Raw genomic sequence first — 22,013 nt, forward strand, 5'->3', positions numbered from 1 at the left:
TGATCATTATTTTGATCAGAATCGAAACTGTTTAACATGCTGAGCAACATTTTATGATGAATTTACGAAAATTAGTTGCAGAATGCATAAAATTATCTTTATCTAATGAAAGTTCACATAATTCCCATATTTTGAAGAATGAAACGATTTTTTTAAAAATGAATCATACAATATTCTTAAACATACATATTTCAATATTTTTAAATGTCTCGTAACGTTCACTAATTTTATCAATTATAAAAATAAAAAAAATATTGAATCATTTAAAACTTGTGAATGTGTATTATAATCTTTTTATGAGATCTTTTTTATGGTTCGTCCTACAACTCTGTATATAAATAAGATAATACAAAATTTGGTTTAAGTATGAAATTTCCATATTTAAAGAGGTTAAAAAAACTTGAAAAATGTAAAGAATGCTTTTTATAAAGTTCAAGTGTCCAAATACTAAAATCTTTGAAAATTATAAATAATTTATAAATCTATTCAAATTTTATTTTTAAAGGAGATGAAAACGAAAGCAATATTTTCTTTTTGAGCAGAAATCTACTAAGGACAAATCTTTTGCCTAAAAACTTCAAGATATTTTTCTAAGGACTATTTAAAAAAGAAAATAATCTTTAAAATTACACTTACTATATTAGATGTATGTTAAAAGATAAACGAATGTTTCCTCCATAATTATTTAAAGAAAGGAAGATAAGAAAAAATAAAGAAAATACGATTCACTACAAAATGAAGAAAGTTGGGATCGCCTCAAGTCGATCACAGGTTACCCATTGGCAGAATGGTTGTTGTCTAATTTTTTTTTTTTAAACAGAAACTTTATTGTGTTTTCATCTTGGACATCTTTAACTGTTAATCCTGAACTGCTCGGCACACAATTTCGCAGACATATTTAAATGCAAATCAATCACATTCTATGTGAATTCTTTTGATGACTGAATAGACATTGAACAGCCAATCGAGATCAATATTAACATTTTCGGATTGGTACACTGGTGTTTGATGGAGATTGTAAGCTGCATCATACACCCGTTTCGGATTCACAAGCTCATACACGAAATATGATTTTTCAATTTTACATGATTTTTGAATGAATCATTTATATTGCGGGGAAGACAGTCTATGCGCTTATGCAAGTTAATGGGTATGTTGACAATGGATCCTTTTATCCCTAACTGGTGATCAACACCCAGTTCTCGTATTTGAATGAAAAGAGTTCGGAAAGTCACCATTCGCTCTTCGGTAAGGTTCAGTTCTCTCAACCACTTAGGCACTTTTGTGAGGGACGAGCTTAAAACTTGCGTTTGCGATCGGAATCCTTTCGTTCTTCCGTTTGTGTGTAACGCTTAAGATATCCCCGCCTACGCTCTTTGGCTTTTCCTCGATAAGTTTAGGCCTTGGTATCGTTTTTTTCCTGCTTCAACTCTGACTTTTGGGACCGTGTCAATCAGTTTGGACCCTCTTTATTTGTGATATTCACCGGAATTGGTATTGAAAACGATCCAGTTTGAAATGTAGGTTAGAATTTCTGATTCTTATTTAAAACAATAAAAACCAAAAATGCTGTTCAAATGATGAAATTCTCTTTTATTCACAACTCAAGAAGTATTTATGGGTTCTCTCTGGTCCCATATCTCAAAAATAAACTCAGCCACTTAATGCATAATAAAATTAAAGGTGAAAAAATAAATTCTAAAAAAATTATCAAACAGCAGCGGTCGCCAAAGCAACGTATGAGCTCTAATTACTAATACTCTTGATTATTGTAGTTGAAAAGGTAAATAGGTAAAAAAAGCCTTTTCAATTAGAGCTAACACAATGTTCGCCTCAGTTATTATTTCATTCTGTTTTATTCCTCAACTGGATTGCTTAGCGACGGAGTAGGTTTCTCTTGTCGATTACGCAGTTAGAGTATGGTTACATTAAATTTCTTCTACTGTTATGGCAATATTTCTTGGTCTCTTTTTTTGACGATACTAAATATATATAAGTTCATAGCACCCCAAATTTTGATCCAATTTTTTCGAAATGTTATTTACCCCCTTCCCTACTCAAAGGGTTAGGAATCGAAATTTGTAAAAAAAAAAGTGTTTATTCCGAGAAAGTGCGTTTTTGTGTCTGATTTCGTATTTTAATGGTTAGCATTAATTAGCTTATTTGAAGTCACCTCAGAAGCCATTAAGATTGACACTTACCACCTGAAAATCCGATCATTAGAACGAAAGTTATTCAAGGCAAAATCTTAATTTTGGCAAACAGTACTATGTAATTAACATTATCAAGTTTCTTTAACGTTATCTGAATTTTCTAAAAATATTTTATTTTAATAAAAATTGATTGTATTTATTTTAACCTATCTTTTTAGTGGTTTGAGCAACAAACAAAACGCACCAGTTTTCTTTTTCTTTTTTTTAATCTGACTTAAATCCGGCAACCCTTTTCGTCAGATCACTAGCTAAAATAAAGTTATGACTGAAATTGGTTTTACATGTTTTATGATATATAAACCAATTATTAATAAAGGGCAGAAGAAACAAGTTTTAACTAATTTCTTTACTTAGAATTTTAGAAACCACAGTATGAGGTTTTACTCAAAATGTTGTTGAAATTTTGTTACTCTTCTTTAACCCTCCAAAACTTTTGGTTCGGAAATCCACTGAAAAAATTATACAGAGATATGTTTGAATCAAATGTTTGAACGATTAGCCCATTTCAAAGTCTTTTTTTTTTAAATTGTCGCAATAATTGCACATGCTTGTACACAACATTGAAACATTTACCCCGATGACACTTTGTTTAGATTCTAACCAATTCTTCATTGACTAGTTGTAAACTTAAAGTTGAGAACGATTAAAGATTTTTCAAATGTTCATCCGTGGGCAATGAGCGGTACTTGTTTCAAACAATGTTTATTACTGATTAAAAATAAGTAATTAACACATATTCCTGAACTAAAATGACAAAGAGTAAATATGTAATAAGCGTTAGAGTAATTTTTATTTTTTAACGTTGTATAGAGCTGTCCATTGCTAACAGAATCGCGGATCACTCAGAACGCATTGCCGCATCATTTGTGGTGCCCACCTCTGCATTAACCCATCAAAAAATTTCATTTGTCTCTTTTCTAAACAATTTTTTTACAGCCAAAACAAGTATAAGCTAATTTCTGACCTAAAAACCAAAAAAGTGAACTTTGTGTTCGAAAATTAGCCCATTGTAAAAAACCATTAGCCCTACATTTAACCACCAAAAATTTCTTTACCCAATCCCACAGATAAAAAGTGTCTCAAAAAAATCCCTAGATGATTTTCCATCCATCGATTTTCTTCCATCGAATATTGGTCAATTAATAAAACGATGTCCCATAAAAAAATTCGATTGCTAAACAGCAAAAGAAATTAAATAAATAAATAAAATATAACTAAAATTAAATAACATATAGCTAAGTCTTTGACAGCAAGCTCCAAAAATTTGAATTTTAGTTCCATAAGTCTATGGTTGGATATCATTAGCACAATAAAAAATATATCTTGTACTAAAATAAGAATTACGATGTAACAAATCAAGCTATATTAAGAAACCTTCCTTTTTTTAAAAAAAAAAACTCATTATTTGAAAACAAGGCATAAAGTAACAAATTGAAGTTCCTGTAACGGGTTAGTAATAATCTTGTTAAAAATGTATATAGAAAAACGCGTAGCGGGTTAGTATAAACCTCAAATTCCAAAAACAAAAACTATCTTCTTCAAACTCAACAACTCTCCGATGTTCCATCAAAATCTCGTGCTTTTGCATTTTTTTAAATTTTTATTTATGTGCTTTGTTCCTTTTATTCATTCTTTTATTAACCAGATATTTTTTTAAATATTTTTAGACTTTGTAACGGCAAAATAGCGTTTTGTTATGTTTTAAGAATTCTGAGATTTTTGAAAGCGAAATTTAAAATTTTACCACGTAGAGTTAGCCTATATGAAAATATCGTAAGCTTATAAATACGTCTCAAACTTTTCATCTGAAAACTACTAGCTTATAATTTTGTTTACCACAATAAAAAAAAGAGTCCCGATGTCTCATTTGGTAAGACACTGAACTGTCTTTCAAAGAAACTTGGGTTCGATGACAGGGCGGGTCCCAGTTTCAGATCGATTTCCATTAGATCGTCTGGGAAAATCGGTGTGGAATGCTGACTACATTGCCCCATCATGCCATTGGTCAACGAAATAATTAACCATTAACCTCCATTGCCCCCTCCTGCCTAGAGCAGTTTAGGCTATAGCAGGAATGCTTACATGTATTTTGAAGCCATACAAACTTTGATACCTGATTAAGCTTATTTTTGAACCGAATTTACGAATTCAGTTTGGAACTGATAGCACACGCGAAATTAATCTTATATTGATCAGCCAAATATTTTCACAGTCTGCGTAGGGACCGAGGGTGTGCGGTATTGGTCCTATTTTAAACTGTTCTATAGTAAAGTGCTCGTCTTCGCGTGAAGGTCGTCGGGCTACCGAAGCGGGGGTGCTATCCTCAGGATTGTTTCCCAGACCGTCGTCAATAGCCCATTGTGCAGCTCTAGTGTAACGTAAATGAATTACAACAACCACAAATATTTTCAACAGCTCTCCCATTAAGAAAAAAAAAGCTTCAACAAGAAGTTTTAACTGATTTTTGACCAGGAAAGTATAATTTTGAACAATACGTTTGCCCGTTCATTTTATTTTATAAACTGCATCAAACAGTCGATGCATTTTTGAGTTTATGACCAGGGGTCTGTTTAGAAGAAATTTGGGTCCGTTAACGGACCCTTCACAAAATATCTTTTCATAAAAACGGACCCTTCACAAAATAATTTATCTTTTAATCGGACCCTTCACAAATTTGTTTATCTTCATTATTGTTTTGTTAATCAATAAACCCTTCCCAGGAAAGAGGGGGGAGAAAGACAGATGTAAGCGAACTAAATTTTGTCTTCGGCAGACGCTTCTTCCTTTATTCGTCCGAAATGAATATTCTGCGTTCAGCAGTATAGGCTAAATACCAAATATTTTTATGTTGTATCTCTAATTTTGTAGCTGCAATTGCTGTTTATTTTTTAAAATTTAATTTTTTTAATTATAATTTTACAGTGCCTGAGCATAATCTTGTGTATGTCTTTACAATTTAAAAACTCCTTGAAAAAGTTTTTTTGCAATAACGGACCCTATTTGCACAAATTTACAAAAGCGGACCCTGGTTGAAAGAATGTGACTTAACGTTTATTTTATATTCACAAATTATGAGCAATTTTTTCACAATTTTTACAAAAAAACGGATCTTTCACAAAATGTCTGGACAGACCCCTGATGACTATCAATGTTCAACTCCATAGCCATGTAGTTTTGAAACCATCCCAGAAGGCAGGAGAGCTCCTGGATCAAGTATTGGGATAAACTGGCTTTCGTGAAGGATTGTTTGATGAAACTAATCCGAAGCGTAAAACAACTAAAGGAAAAACTCGAAGCATGGAAAGAAAAAGCATGGAAGCCTCTCACATTAAGTCCAACGGCAAGGGAGTTCGAACTCATGTCATCTGCCATCGAGGATATTTTTCGTCACCACTGTTATCTGATGTGAGAGCCAGGAGTAGAATTCTTTATAACAAGCCTCCTCTGGGATTTGAACCTGGAGCACTCCTTTGGGAGCAGAAGCCCTCTGACTCTTATCGTCCAAGAGAATAATCCTACCCATTGTAGGTTCCAAAAAAAAAAAAAAAAAGATGTGTCAAAAATCGCTCCACACAAAATTTCAAAATCTTCAAACAAGCGTAACCCGCAATAATCGTTAGCTCACGTACTCCCACAAAGTATTTTCGTTATCTCATCACTCAAACTAAACGTTTTCTAATAACTAGAGCCCGGATTTTGATGACCTAAAAAATCTCAATTAATGCCCTTAAAAAGTTCAAAAAATGACCTTACAAACTGCAAAAAATGCCCTTAAAAGTGCAAAAAATGCCCTTAAAATGCGAAAATTGCGCTAAAAATGCCTTATGACATCACTTAAATAGAAGTAAAAATATTGAACAATGTTTTACTCTTTACAATTATTATGAGTCGTTTCAAGAAATATAAAGCAATGCAATACTTGTTCTACGTTCATTAAAGTTTGAAAAATATGTTTTATATCCTAAAATAACAAAAAAAAAGGAAAATATATTGACTCCAAAAAATTTTCATTTTGTATCGAAATTTAAATGAATATAACAACTTTCATCTCATAATATTTCTAAATATCAGAATTACAGTGGATTATTAAATTTTTTTTTTAATATTTTGAAATGTAAACGAGCGTCTCTTGTCTGAAAGCAAATTTTTATACCAGGAGAAGCTTCTTTCAACGTCTACTGATGTTATTGGTGCGTACTTGAAAAGGACGGTCACACTTACTGACAATTCTTCTTCAATTTGAAAAGATGTTACTTCACCTGTTAATATCCTAGAGATTTTCTTCGTTGTTTGGAAGCCAGTGTAATAATAAAAAATAATAAAAATTAGAAAAAATAAACAAAAAATTTGAAAAATGCTTTAAAATGCAAAATACGCCCCAAAATTTAAAGAAAATGCCCTATAAATCTAAAAAAATGCTCTAAAGGACAAAAAATGTCCTAAAATGCAAAAAATGCAAATGTCATCAAAATCCGGGCCTTACTAATAACTTACGTATATGTAATCCACAATGGCTTAAGTATAGACGTCTTATACATAACTGTGGTAGACGTAATATGGCTAAAACAAGTAGTGGGCCTTAGGAGACGTCTATGAAACAATTATCAAAAAACGTCTCTTAGGTTTCTCGTAGTCGAACATTAGACGTAGGATTTAACCAAAATTAATAGCTTAATGAATAAAATCATTTAATAACCACTATTTATGTTTCATTTTTTTTTCAAACACTAAAACCGTATTATATGTCCAACTAAGAAAATCGTTGGCCCAGTTAAATTTTACTACAAAACAAGTTTACTGATATTTGACCAAAAAACAAAAAGTTTTAATTCTGCCACCGTTATTCCATATTCAGAAATCGTTATCCCACCTGCTAAAAAAGGTAATGGTTAAGACAAAAGTTAGCTACTTTTTAACCTATAAACTAGTTCCTCCATACCTTAACCCATACAAAATTGTTATCCTGCGTTGGAGCATTAACCAAGACTAGGTTACGACGAAAAAAAAAAAAAAAAAAAGTCTGAATTTTTTTTCCCAATACGAAATTTTTTTTTAACCTTTCCACCAAAAAAATATGGCCAAAAAGAGTTGTAGCTTATTTTTGACCTAGAAAACACATTTAAAATTTACCTCTAAACAATTGCCCTTTGTTTTTTAATAGTTATACCATCCCCTAAAAAATATGAAAATAGTTCAAACTTATTCTTAACCAAAAAACCTCGAATTAGAATTTTCCCTGCAACTTTTATAGGAAATCGTTAACCAACCAAATTTTTCTGTTAGCCTATCACACAAATATCAAAAATGTATTTAGAATTTTATTCATCTCTTTTGAGTTACCCTCTTTCTCCCTGTTCTTGTGAATTTTCGAACTTGTGTGCTTTGAAATACTTATATTGTATATTGTAATATTTATTACATACTATATATTATTATGTATTATATTTGATATCTAATTGTTTTTCTTGCAATTTTAGGTTTATTTTTGTAAGAGAGAAGAGAAAGCATGTAATGGCAGCTAAAATGCAACTATTTGCTACTAAGTTCGATGAGAGGTAATTATAGCTACTATTTTAACGAAAAATAGCTATAAAGTGACAATTAACAGAAAAATGACTACTTTAAAAAAATATTAATTTAAAGAATATATTATTGCCAAACTAGTAAGTTCCGCCATAATATCTAATAAACAAATTTGTCTGAAACTATGAGACTTTAAAAAAATCATATGGAAATGGCTAAAAAGCAATGAATAAATTTATAAAAAAAATATACGGAAACAAATTTGAATTTGTATTAAAAGCGTCGTGAGCAATATCAAAAAATGATAATTCAGTTTTTCAATCGCGTGTCGGAATATCATTAATCAAAATCTTTATCTTAAAAAAAATGAAGCAGGACTGAACTATGATCAGTAAACGACGTCGATTCATTAGTGAATGCCACAAATAAAATGCGTCAGAATGTCCTTGCTCTATAATTCGAAATTCAGGTGTCTTAATTTCGTACAAAAAATATTGGAATGTGAAAAACTAAGAGGAAATTATCAGAAACCGACATGGATTCGAAATGGATTAGTCGTTAATTAAGCGTGTTGGAATGTGATTATTTTATAACTCAGAATTCGAGTATCGTAATACGTTGAAAATAGTAGAGTTTCAAAAAACAGGATCAAAAAAAAAAAGATTGAAACAACGTAGATTTACGATCGAAACTTGATTTTCACACGCGAAAATGTGATCAGTCAAATTCGAAATTTGCGTTTCGTAATAATATAACATCAAAATATCGGAAATTAAACTAAATCTTTCAAAAATGACCAACAACAATCAAAATTTGCTGCTAAGGAAATTGGAAAACGTCGATGGTTGATGGAATAAGTATATTGAGGGTTAAAAAAAAGTGATTGCTTGAAAGGGATAGTTTGACCTTGAACCCATTTTTGGAAGTGGACAAAAATTGGTACAAAAAAAATTGCGATTTTGCAATGAGACTGTCGCGCATTGAGCGTATAAGAAAGTGATAAATCAAATTCAAAATTCCCCTATCATAACATCATATTTAAAATGTTGCAATTTCATAAACCACATTGAAATTACGAAAAATGAAAATTCTAACAAATGTTTAATTAAGCTCAATTATATTTTGAAGTTTTGCAAATATAATTTGATAAAATAAATACGCACACAGAGCAAATGTAGCTACAGAATAAGGAACTGTAACCTAAGCGGATTATTACTCAATATTTTTAAAATTAAAACAGAAGAAAATTGATTTTTAAAATAATCATGCGTTTCTAGCAATAAAATCTTCGCAATACAATAAATTCAGTAAAAAATTACAATGTAAATAACTATGACAAATTATGAAAAATATAAATAAAATAGTTACAATCAAATGATATATTTTGCTTATTTCCCTTTCAATAAAAAACCCGATTTTTACAAACATATCATAACCAATAATAAGAAAAAAAATCAGCACATAAATACATGCAGCACTTTTCGAAATTAAACAGATTTAAAATTTAATTGTTTAGTCCTTCAGGGCGCAAAAAATAAATAAACGGACCACTCTGATAACTTTTGATCTAATGATTAGTGATTAATGATCTTCACGTCCTGGGACTAATGGTTCAAGGGGGTGATTTCAAATATGCGACTTAAATAGTGCAGAGGCGATATTTTAAAATACGAAATCAGACACTAAAACGTACTTTCTCTGATTAAACATGCCATTTTTTTTCGACGGAATCGGATTTCTGAACCTCAGAATATAGGGGTTAATCGCAATTTGAAAAATAGCTCGAGAGTTTTTAAAGCGAGTTGAAACTTTTTGCTCACAATTATTAAGGTCGTTCTTTATTGAGAAACTAAAGATTCTAAAAAGAACTGTTCGTAAATATTTGCTATTTTATTTAATTATAGTCAGGAGAAAATTTGAATTGTAAGGTATGTTTTTTTACGTCGTTTTAAGAAGAAAGTAATTTAGCATGGAAAAATACAAAATTTTGAGCGAAATTGATCAAATAGTTCCTGAGAAATCAAATTTTAAGTAAACGATTTTTTTTTAAGTAGATTTATCAAGAATCCTAACACCGTATTCGAACTATATGAACTTAAACCAACCTGCAGAACAATTTCGTTAAAAAAATAATAAACTTTTTAAAATTAATGAAATTTAAATAGTTAAAAGTTGTTTTAAGGAAAAAGAGCAGTACAAATCATTGGAATGATAGGAAAAAAGTGGGCTGTTTGTATCTTAATAATAATACATTATAAGAACGCGTATATGCTTAATAATTAAACAAGCTCTAATTTTTGTATGCATAAGATGCTTATTGTTTTTTCATATTCTTAAAATAAAGATATAATTATTAAATGAAAAAAAATAATGTTATTACTTTAATGATACTACTCTTTTTGAGAAACTAAAATGCTGTAATAATTGGTTATAAGCTCGTATATATTATAGATTTTATACGATTTTGTTACCATAATACTTCGATTATTAATTTCGATTATAAGAAAGAAATATAATGTATAAATAAAGAGAACTTTATGAACCTTTTTAAAAACAGTATAACAATTTTAAAAATAGTAATTATTTAATCTAATTTCTTATTTTAAAAAAAGGAAGAAAGTTGCAATCTGAAATGAAATAAAAAATATGGGAGAAAAAAAAAGATCACAAAATTCTAAATTAATTAAGCCTGAGCTCCTAGCAATTAACAATATGTCGAAACGAGAATTACGAGTTTTAGCTAATTTCGGACAGATAAATCGCAAGTTTATTTTTTTTTCAGATTAAAGCCTATTTTAAAAATAGTTAACAAATCAAAATATTCATCAAAACACATTTTGGCTAATTTTGAATTCGCAACCACAAGTTTCAAACATTAACATTAGCCCAGTAGGGGAAATCCTTAGGCTATTCTAGCAAAACAAAAATTTTTGTGAGCTAAACCCACCAAAAAAAAAAAAAAAGTAGCCAAAATATCACAATTTCGAATTTTGCGTCACATTTATGGTCCTTGTAGTTCTTTAATCCACTTGCCAAAAAGAAATTCTGTCCTAACAAATTTGAACTAAAATATCTGGAAAACAAAAAATTAAATTTCTTAAAGCGTTTTCCAAATTTAAAATAATAATAATTCCTATGTCAGCGACGAACACGTTTTGTTACCCCATGTGCCAAAAACAAGTAATGTCAAAAACAAATTATAACTAGTTAATTATTAAATATCACGAGCCTGAATTTAACCTCCAAATATTAGCCCATCCAAAAAAAAATTTATGGTCTAAATAAATATTTGCTCATTTTTGACCTAGAAACCAATTAATAGAGTTCGCCTCAATTTTAACCTAATGTAGGGAATATCTAGCCCATTGAAAATCGTCGTGAATTCGATCACTGATAAAAAGTCTTTGGATGAAATAAGACAACAGTAAACAAGAAATAACGGCAGAGCATGCTGCACATATCAGCATCCGTAAGACTACCTAACAATAAAATAAATTATCTGCACTATCCTGTAGATTAGCTTGACTTATATGTGCAGTGCACAAAAAACCCATTTTGAATAACTTTTGATGTAATGATCTTATTTTTACGCACTACAACTCTATTTTAATGGTTTGAGAGGGGAATTTATTCCTAAAATTTATTCGCGATTTCTCAGAAACTATTCGTCCAATTTCGCTGAAATTCGGTACTTTTTCAGTCGGTTATTTAAAATTACATTCTTTAAAATGATGTAAAAGTTTGGAAAGCATATATTTCAATTTTTATTTTTGTCTTTTATGAAATAAAATAATTAAAAATAATAAATACTTCCTTAAAGCAATTTTTTGCATGGTTACAATCTTTTGATGCACGAATTTCATAATTGTGTTCAAAACCTTTCAATTCGCTTAAAAAGTTCTCGAAATATGGCAAAAAAACACAAAAAATGTCTAAATAACATTAAAGTGTCCAAACTTCGGACAGGTCTCCTGACCAACCTATTGGAACCATATCACCCAGATTGCGATTGCGACTACCACCTATATTTTGTGGATCAGAAATCCGAATCCCCCGAAAAAAACGTATGTTTATTCAGAGGTAGTACGATTTGTGTCTGCTTTCGTAGCTTAAAATATTGTCTGCATTAATTAATTAGCATATTAGTATTTACTCCCTCGAACCATTAAGATTGAGTATTAGAACATGAAGATTGAATCATTAGATAAAAAGTTATTCAAATTAAGTCGGTTCATTTTTTTTTCGCACTGTAAATTGATGAACCGTTTATTTTAATGGGAAAAAAACATATTTTCTTAGTAATTTTTTATATACTTCAGTTGATATAAAAAAAAATAATTTTGAATTCATTTTTGAAATGAGAGTATTAAACGCTTCACAGAATTGCACATATTCGAAATTTTTTTTATCATTTCTTAATAAATATGCACTGTCGATAAAGATTGCATTTTTAAAACGCCCATTTTTTTTTCTTTTATTCAAAAATATTTGGTTGTAAATATAAACTCTCCAACAAAGTTCGCCTCGTAAAAGTCGTGAAACAGTGACTACATTTCAAAAATAGTTCGTAGTCACTGCATTTAAAAATTAAGTAATTGTAGTTAATTACATTTGTAATACAGTAGAGTCATAGTTGTAGTTAATTACAATAACAATGCAGTCTTTCAGACCACTACCCACGCCATAAAAAAAGTTCTGTCTGAACAAGTTTTAACAGATTTATGATCTGAAAAAAAAAGTTTGAATTTAACCGCCTTATAATTTTTGACCTTTAAAATAAAATTTCTGGCCGCTGCCTTCAACTGGTACGAACCGAAAGGATCAATTACAGGACTGTGCACCAACGTTATTAATTAACCTAAGATAATTTTCAACCATTAGTGTAACCGTTGCATGTTAAAATAGTTATGATGTATACGGAGAGTGAATCTGAGGACAGTGAATTTATTATCCCTCTATCGGAAGATGATAGTTCTGTGAAAACTATTTACCAAATATTTTTATTTAAGTTTAATAATTATTTTATGCAAATATTTATCGTACACACTTTAAAGCAATAGAGCTCATAAATAAGTTATCACGGTGTATTTTGTCAAGATAAAACTTCGGTGCATTGCAGGGAAAATTGGAGATCAGTGGTCGGGACGTCACATATCACACCAACAATACGTCAAGTGAAAAACTGCTTGAGAACAAAAATATTATGCATTTTTGATTTTAAGGTAGAACATATATTAATTTTCAGCAATAAAAGAAATGCTTCTTTTTGGGTCGAAAATTCGAAAAAAAAGAATCCGACAACCCACAGCATGCACGCCAGCGTGAGGGAAAGATAAATCGAAAAGCAATGCTATGTTTAATAACAATTTATTTTCAAAGATCAGTCTGTCTTAAAATATTAAAAATAATTAAACAAGGCAATCACAATCCGCCTTTTTAAAACGTGTGAAAGACTTACTTGCACCATCGCTTATACAGTCTGTCTATGAAAAGAACTCCCCTCGCCATTCGTCTGGAGCAGAGACAGTGACAAAGTTTAACTATTTCAAGTAGGAGTGTTGTGTCAATATTTAAGAAAGGTTTGGTGAGAGAACGGGAATCAGAGGAGAAAAGCACCCTCTTGTGATAAACTATTTCTGTTTTTTTTTTTCTTCTGGTTTTCATAGCAGTAGACTGCTTTAGACTTTGTCCTAATGTGATTTTTTAAACAGACAAACTATAAGTTGCTGTCTCGTTTCTACCTGCTCCCGTGATCTTTTACACCATGCACACATTCGTTTTGTAAAATATAAGTGTCGTTAATTTTTCAATAAATTTTTATTGAATTTTATTATTTGAAATACTATGCCACATTTGTTCTCCTATAATTTTCTTTGCAATTTTTACAGAACAAGTTGTGGTCTTATTTTTCATGATAGGGAAGAGCTATGACTTTGATTGCCGTGTATAATGTCATAAACCATAATTCAGGTACGAATTTTATTCTCATGTTCTATTAATTTTAAGATCTCTACCTGTTTTGCTTGCTTTTTTTTCTTCTCACTTTTCTTTTTTCTTCTCTGCCTTTTTTTTCTTATCTGTCTTTTCTATAAAACTGCAAATTTCGAAACACCGGTTGCATATTTGTTTAGACTATTGTTCCTATAAACTTGAATTTTGATGAACACAAATCTTTTTTATTTTCATTAATTTAAAAAAAGCTTTTTTTTGTCCGAATAGTTTTTCGAAAAAAAACATAATTAAGAAAACTGAGTTGCTTTTTTGCTCTTTTTTGATAATTTCTTCAGTGACACCTAACAAACAGAACAATTTTCTGTCTATTTATAGAATGTTTTAAATTGGAATAAAAATTAGAGAAAATTGGTAACTATAAATTGATTACCAAAAAGTTTCGTTTGCTTGCCCGCTAAGAATTGCCCAATACAAGTTTTCGCTGATTTTTGACAAAACAACTAAAAGTTTGAATTTTCAATCGAATTCAAAAAATTTATATCCAATAAATGTTTCGTTATTTCTCCACAAAAAAAAAGATATAATAATAATCTTCAGAATAAATTTTAGCTAGTTTTCGACGAAAAAAGAACAGAAATTTAAACTTCTCCAAATTTAAGTCTAATTTACGAGATTGTTAATCCATATGAAATATTATTCATTTATCCATTTGTCAAAAAAGTTTTGGATTTAATAAATTTTAACTATTTTGATTTGCAAAACAACTCATCTTTACTTCAAATAGTAGTCCTTTGCTGGATATTAGTACATATTAAACTGCCTAAAAATTTTTACTCCGCGCTCAAAATAATATGGCTCAACAACAGCAAACTATAAAACTTTTTGTCCTTGAAATAACAATTTGAATTTTGCCTTCAAATGATAGCCCATAGTGGTTAACCTTTATCCCACCAAAAATGGTGTCTTCAAACTGTTGGTCCACAGTAAGCATTTGTAGCAATTTCATATAGTTAAGTCTGCCTTTTCTAAAAGAAAAACTCCAAGCCGGGCGGATTATATTAAAGAAGCCGTCTTTTATTTTAAAAGGTTTTATTGACTTTTTTATTTTCTACCTTATTGTTCTTAACCTATGTGAATTGAATTCACTGATTACTATTCATTAAAAACTATAAATAATTTTTTTTTACTTTGTAATAATGCATCAGACGTCTAATGCAGCAGTTCACAATGATACCCGTTAGAATAATGTAACAGATGTGGCTGAACCAATCAGTATTACAAGTTGTATAATGATACAATGATTTAAAAGATATTTTCATGTCTTCAAGTTGCAGAAGTTCAAAATTTGGTTTCTTATAGTAAAACTAGGTTTTTAGAATTATATGAATAATTTACATCAAGTACAGTGCGCAAGAAGAAAAAATCAAACCACTCTGCATAACTTTTTATCCCAATGACCGGATTTTCTAAGACTCAAACTAAATGTTTCTCAGAGATGACGTCAAGCATGGTAATTTGTGCGGACGATATTTTTAAATTACGAAATCAGATACAAAAACATAGTTTTTACGAATAAACATAACTTTTTTTTTAACAGATGTGAATTTCTGACAATCAAAATATAGGAGGTAGCAGCGATCTTTCCCAATATAAAAATAAATTATTAATAAGATTGTGCTAGTTAAAATTTTTCTTGTTGAAATAAACTTTTGGTAATAAGGATATTTTTCCACTCAGTTGTTTCTAAAAAAAATTTCTTCCTAGTTAGTTATTTACTTTTTTTTAATTGTACTTATTGCACAAATAGTTAAAATGTTAGTAATATACAGTAATTCGTTTCTTGGTGCAATTCACCCTATTTACTTTAAGATCAGCCTAAAATTATTCTAAATATATTACTGCCACGTTTTAATTCATACTAGTCGTGCTTTGCATTGTTCCTGCTGAAACAAATATTTTTCATAAATATTGCGCAATATGTTTTTCAGGAATTTTCTATAAAAATCTCAGATTTGCTAAAAATACTATTTAAAATATATTTTATTGTAAAAGTTGAGAATTTGATTATTGCAATTTCATATAGTTAAAAATTATCGTTCTTAATACTTCTAAAGTTTACAACTGTTTCTCCAATAAACTAACGATTTTCGAATAATGATATCAAATCAAACAATTTATAATGTACAGTGCTCCAAAAAAGAGAAGAAAAAAAGTTATGACCGTGGATAATTTTCGTTCTAATAATCGGATATTCATATAAGTGTCAAACTTAATGGACTACTTTTTCCTGCCGCTCTTACAAAAAAAAAAGAAACAAGTTTAGTTTTTAATCTAATACTTTTAATAAGTTTAATTGTTTCTAACTGTTTCAGACTATTAAATGTTACGTGCAAACAGAATTCCATTCTGGGGTTAATTTTCACGTTTCAATTGAGCATAAATGAAGCATTAACATTCTTGTCTTTTTAAGGGGAAATAAAAAGAACAATTTCTATTTATGATTAATAAAAAGTACATTAAAATTATTTGCTGAACGTATTAATTACAGGTATAAAATAATGTGTTATCTAAAAATATCTTGATATGTCTTATTTTTGTATTTACAATTTGCTGTCGTATGTCTACTCTCAGCCGTCAACGCTTTTTTACCGTTCCAGTCGTATGTCTGCTCTCAGCCACCACATCAAAGATGTTAGCCACAGCTTAATGGCTAACTACATATATTGCGGCACTGGTGAAGATGTGTAAAGAGTAAGGATTGTTCTGAATGTTCAAACAGAATAATCAAAGGCGGAAAATGCCAAACTAATTATTTTTGCGACACATGTTCTCGAAAATCAGGTCTTCATATTGGAGACTGCTTTCAAAGATATCGCACGATGGACGACTATTAAAACATATATTTCACGCAAAATTAAAGCATATTATTGCGTTTTTATATCTAAACTTTAAAAAAGAATTAATAAATTTTATTTTTCCTTCATAATATTGCATATTATGTATTACAGTTCGTTCAACGAAAATTAATTCAGACCAGCATGACACCCGCGTATAAACTTAATACGACAGCAAAGGGTTAAGAAAATTCTAAAGCTAGAAAAACAACCACTTTTTGAGATGATTCCAAAAAAAGCACATTTTTGGAAACATTTAACAATTGTCTATATTTAGTGTTTGCTTTTTAACAAAATAAGGCATATCGAGCATTTTCCTGATATAAAAAATGTATTATTTTTGATGTTCAAAAGGTGAGATTTTAACTAGCAAATTTTTTCAACACTAACCTTTTTAAGAGGGCAATTTCTTAAAGTTTAAAGATGAAAACTAGTTTGAACATCGAAATAAAATTGTATGTCCATAATTTTTCGTTCATTTCAAAGACAAAGCAATCAGTTGTATTTTTTTTGGAGTGCACACATGTACATTTACTTTGCATTGCTCAAAAAATAAGAAACAATAAAAAAAGACAATTTTCATTTTCGAAAAAAGTATTAGGGTGACCGGAAAGTAATGCCATTTTGTCGCAAAGAATATTTGTTAGTCTTAAAAACTAATTCATTAATTTTTTAATTCATTTTTGATCCGGCATAGAAATCGTTGTTGCTAACGAGGGTGAATACATCATTGATTAAAAATAAAATCTTGATAACAAATATGAAATGCATCGAAACGACTTTATTTTCCGGTCTCCCTAATAGTATGCTTAGTAAATACTCAGCTCTTTCGCATAGAATAATTTTGATCAGCGGAATATTTTTAATTTCTTAACAAAATCTAATTCCCAGCTAGCTATCAATAAATAAAGTTAGTAAAATGTTTTTTCATTAATGAAATCTTTTATTCAAATTTCCTTACTGAATACGAATAAATTTTTAGACGACTAGAAAAGAAACACCGTATTTTATAATTAAAAAAAAAAGAATTAGCAATCGGTTATTATCGAAACAAATATGAATGGAATTTTACGCTACGCACAAGCGCAAATTTAGTTTCTCGTAAATTATCTACATTTAAGCATTAATCTCCCCCATTTAAATATTTCTTCATTTTCACCAAATTATTTTTTTAAAAAACAATTCTAATTTTTCTCGGCTTCTACTAAAAACGGTTGAAACATCAGATTTTGATGCAAAAAAATACGTAGATTGAAATGCTATTAAAAAAATTATGCTACGTAATTAAATTATTTTTAATCGACAATTAAATCAAATGATAAAAAATAATTTTATGAAAATAATAATTTTTAATAATTATCTTAGGGAAAATAGGTTTTATGAATAGGAGCATTTTTTTTCGAGTGCTTAATTAGTTTTAAAAATATGACTAAAAACGCAAAAAGGGTAATTAACATTAAGGAGTCCTGACTTTGGATAGCTCTACTGACTAAACTATGGGCACCCTATTTTCCAGATTGCGGCCATGCCTAATATTTTGAACGTTAAGAATCCAAATATGTAAAAAAATACTATATGTTTACTCAGAGAAAGTGCGTTTCTGTGTCCGATTATTAATAATTGTCACTGAATAATTAGCATATTTGAGGTCATTAGAACTATTAAGAACTATTAAGATTGAGACTGAAAATTAGATCATCAGAACATGAAAACATGTACATGATCATTACCCGATCATTAGAACATGTATATAAATCCGATCGTTGGAACAAATATTATTCAGAGTGATATTTTTTTTTTTTTGTGCACTGTACCATGTAATTAAAATTACCAAGCTTCTTTTACGTCACCTGGATTTTTGAAAAATATTTTGTTTTAATAAAAGCCTGCGTTTAATTTACTTTAGCCGATCCTATTTTAGTGGTTTGAACAAAAAAACTCACCCGCTTTGTATTATCTGGCTAAAATCCGGCAATCCTGTTCGTTAGCTATCTAACTAAAATGTAGCTATAGCTGAAATTAGTTTTACATATTTAACGATCTATAAACCTTCCGTTAAAACAAGCAGTAACAAGTGTTAACTAATCTTTTACTTAGAATTTTAGAAAATAAGTTAAAACCCGGCCGCCCGGTGGCTGAACGGTAGCGCTTCGCGCTGTCGTGCCACAGGTCCCTGGTTCGATCCTCGGGCGGGGCAAGGTTGACTCAGCCTTTCATCCCTTCAGTGGGTCGATAAATGAGTACCAATCATGCTTGGGAACTAAACACTGGGGGTTCCGCGTTCGGCTGACCACCTGACCGGAACATCTGCTCCTGCACCCCAGAGGCCAAGGTCAAGAAAACTGAGACGGGCACAATAGGCCTTGGCCCTTTATGGGCTGTCGCGCCACTGAGTTTAGTTTTTAAGTTAAAACCTGATCCACCTAATATACGGAGATTAAAGGTTTAAACAGTTCATTCAATATTTGTTACATAACAGCATAAATAGTAAGATGAAGTAAATGTTCGAATTTTAGGAAAAACAATCTTGAAATTTGACTCAAAATGTTAGCTGCTTGTAGAAATTTCGTTTCTCTACTTTAGTCCAACATGCATCAGAAAGGTTCTGGGTTCGAATTCCGGGCAAGGCACGGATGTTCTTTCCCTCTCTGTACTATCTGTCCTCAACAATGGGAGCAACGTTGGCCCACCTAATAGGGTTCCCCTGAAAGAGTTGCCAACAAATATTCCCTTCAGCTGCCTGTGTGACGTAGGTCATTCCCCAGGCGGGCATTGGAAGAAAGAAAAAAAACTTTAGTCCTTCAAAAATTTTCGTTCGGAAATTTCAAAGATATCTTTGGAACAAAAGTTTGACCGAATATTAGCCCACTCAAAATGATAATCCATTAAAATTGATAACCCATTGCTTGATAGCTCATTCCTCTGATAGCCCCATTTACCGTGAAACAGAAGTTTATTAAAATAAAACGTTAACCTCTAAATGTTTTTTTCTGGCCAACCTGTCAACAAAAAAAATTGACAGTGTGAAATATTTACTGGATTTTAAACCACAAGTTAAAATTTTTGCATCGGAAACGGATTACGCTAATCTAGGCATTAGATGTAAAAATTTTAGAATTCGCCTTTGCATTTTAACCACCAAAATCAGTTGAAATAAAATGAATTTCGCAATAAAAAAAATTAATCCAGTTCATTACCAAAGTTTAAAAAATTATAATATGCAGTAGGAATTCGAAAAAATATTTTTTTAATTATTTGGAAAAGACAAATTTATTATTACTAAATTGTTATTTGAACTATAATGGAAATAGTGTAATAAAATAAGTATATAAATCATTTACAAACAAGAAAATATGTTTCACAAACACATTTCAAAGCAAATTTTTCTTTAAATTCTCACAATAATTTTACATACACAAACTGTAACATTGAAAAATTAAAACCGATGACACTTAGTTTAAAGTTTTGCCAATTCCTCGATGACTAGTTGTAAATCTAAAGTTGAAATTGGTTGATGGTTTTTAAGATGTTCAGCAGCAGGCAATGAACGGTACTTGTTTTCAAACAATGTTTATTACAGATTAAAAATAGGTAGGTACCACATATTCATAAATTGAAATAACAAGGAATAAATATGTATAAAATTGTAGAATAATTTTTATTTTTTAACGCTGTATAGCGCTGTCCATCGCAATATTGCTAACAAAATCGCGAGTCACTTAGAATGCATTCCCGCATGATTTGTGGTGCCCACCCCTGCATTAAACCATCAAAAAATTTCAGTTGTCTGATAACTGTACAATTTTGTGGCAAAAACAAGTTTTAGCTACTTTTGACCTAAAAACCAAGAGAGTGAACTTCGTGTTCAAAAATTGCTCACTGTAAGAAATCATTAGCCATACATTTGACAACCAAAAACATTTAAATACAATTACAATTCTTAAAACCGAAACGGTAGTCTAACTAAGGAATTAGCTTAGCTCACTTGCTATTTTCTTTAGCCAAACTGTCAAATTTTATGAAAACATGATTTGGAGAATTAATTTTTAACCGAGATTGAAATTCGCTTTCATACGTTAACCCAAGCAAGCAAATCGTTAACCTATTTTAGCCAACAAAATGCTTCCATCCTAATTAAATAATAGCTAATTTTTGTTCAAAAAACTTGTATTTTATTTCCAAATTTTATTTTATTTCCAAACAGTAAAATCAATCCTGCAGACGTCCAGAATTCATCCACGTTATCCATAAGGCATCGTAGATCAAATATCGACGTTTACTAGACGTTTTCTAATAACTTAATTATGGATAATCCCAAATGGCCTAAGAACAGACGTTTTATAAATAACTATGGTAGACATAAAATGGATAAAACACGAGGCGAATCTTAAAAGACGTCTGCGAAACAACTATCAAAACACGTCAATCAGATTTCTCGTAGTTGAAAATTTGACGTAGGATTGAAGTGAAATGAAAAGCTTTATGGATAAAGACATTTAATAAATACTGTTTACATTTATTTACAATTTATACATAATGTGTCTTAAATTTGGCATATAATATTTATGATGTGTTCAGCAGAAAAACAAAATAAAAAGAACCACAAAAAAGCAGTTCCAAAATTAAAAATAAAAGTTCATTGTAGTGCGTCTACCCTCAGAATTATATCTGCGACAGAATTCGATGAACGAATACCACTAGTAGATTCATTGCTGTTTTGTCAGAAGCCGGGAGAGCTGTATTAAGATCACCGTCCTGTTTTAGTTCTGATCGTGAGAGCTGTATTAAGATCACGGAGCTGGGTTAAGATAAGGTCTTCTTAAAGGCATTCTTCACTAACAGCTACTCACTATGCTTGTCAAAAGCTTACGAAAAATAATGTTTACGAACTGTTAAACACGTATTTAAAGCAAACCTGATTTGCATGTTCACAGTGGCGCTAGTAGCACCAAACTTATGCTCTAAGCGCAAAATCTGAATGGACATAATCTTTTAGTTGTACAAACAAGCCCACCAAATTTCGTTAACCTCCTTCTTGGTGTTGGGATTTTTTCCCCGACAGTTTACTATAGCCAAAGCAAAAGTAAACTGATTTTTGACATAGAAGCCACAAATTTTAGTTTTATCCCGAAACGATGGCCTGTTGTATAAAATGGTTAGAAAAGAAAAACCTTCCTACAAAATAAAAACTAGGACCAAAACTGCTTTTTCAGTTAATTCTTAAAAAATCTGCCACTCTGAAACGAAATTCAAAATTTCACCTCGTAGTGTTAGCTAATATGGACTTCATTCCGGAATCCCAAGTTTGCGCACTGAAATTTTAGCTAGACTGCTTGCATTTTTTTTAACATCTTTTCAATGATTAAAGTTAACTTTTAAACTAAATTTACATATTTTGTTTTGAAATATTGGTTTATGGAGATTCTCATTT

The 22,013-nt window shown here is 30.3% G+C and overlaps 1 long non-coding RNA gene across 1 annotated transcript in view; it reads left to right on the forward strand.

Annotated features, from left to right (window-relative positions):
* Positions 1 to 22,013, forward strand: part of LOC147816673 (uncharacterized) — a 96,361-nt gene that overhangs the window by 64,415 nt on the left and 9,933 nt on the right. The window contains exons 8-9 of the long non-coding RNA XR_015428716.1: positions 7,691 to 7,768; positions 13,625 to 13,706. This is a non-coding gene — a long non-coding RNA (uncharacterized LOC147816673). The remainder of the gene's footprint in view (positions 1 to 7,690; positions 7,769 to 13,624; positions 13,707 to 22,013) is intronic.

This window comes from Parasteatoda tepidariorum, chromosome 1 (assembly GCF_982258835.1).
Source record: "Parasteatoda tepidariorum strain Cologne lab strain chromosome 1, Ptep-v5.0, whole genome shotgun sequence".
In the NCBI taxonomy this organism is placed as follows: Eukaryota; Metazoa; Arthropoda; class Arachnida; order Araneae; family Theridiidae; genus Parasteatoda; species Parasteatoda tepidariorum.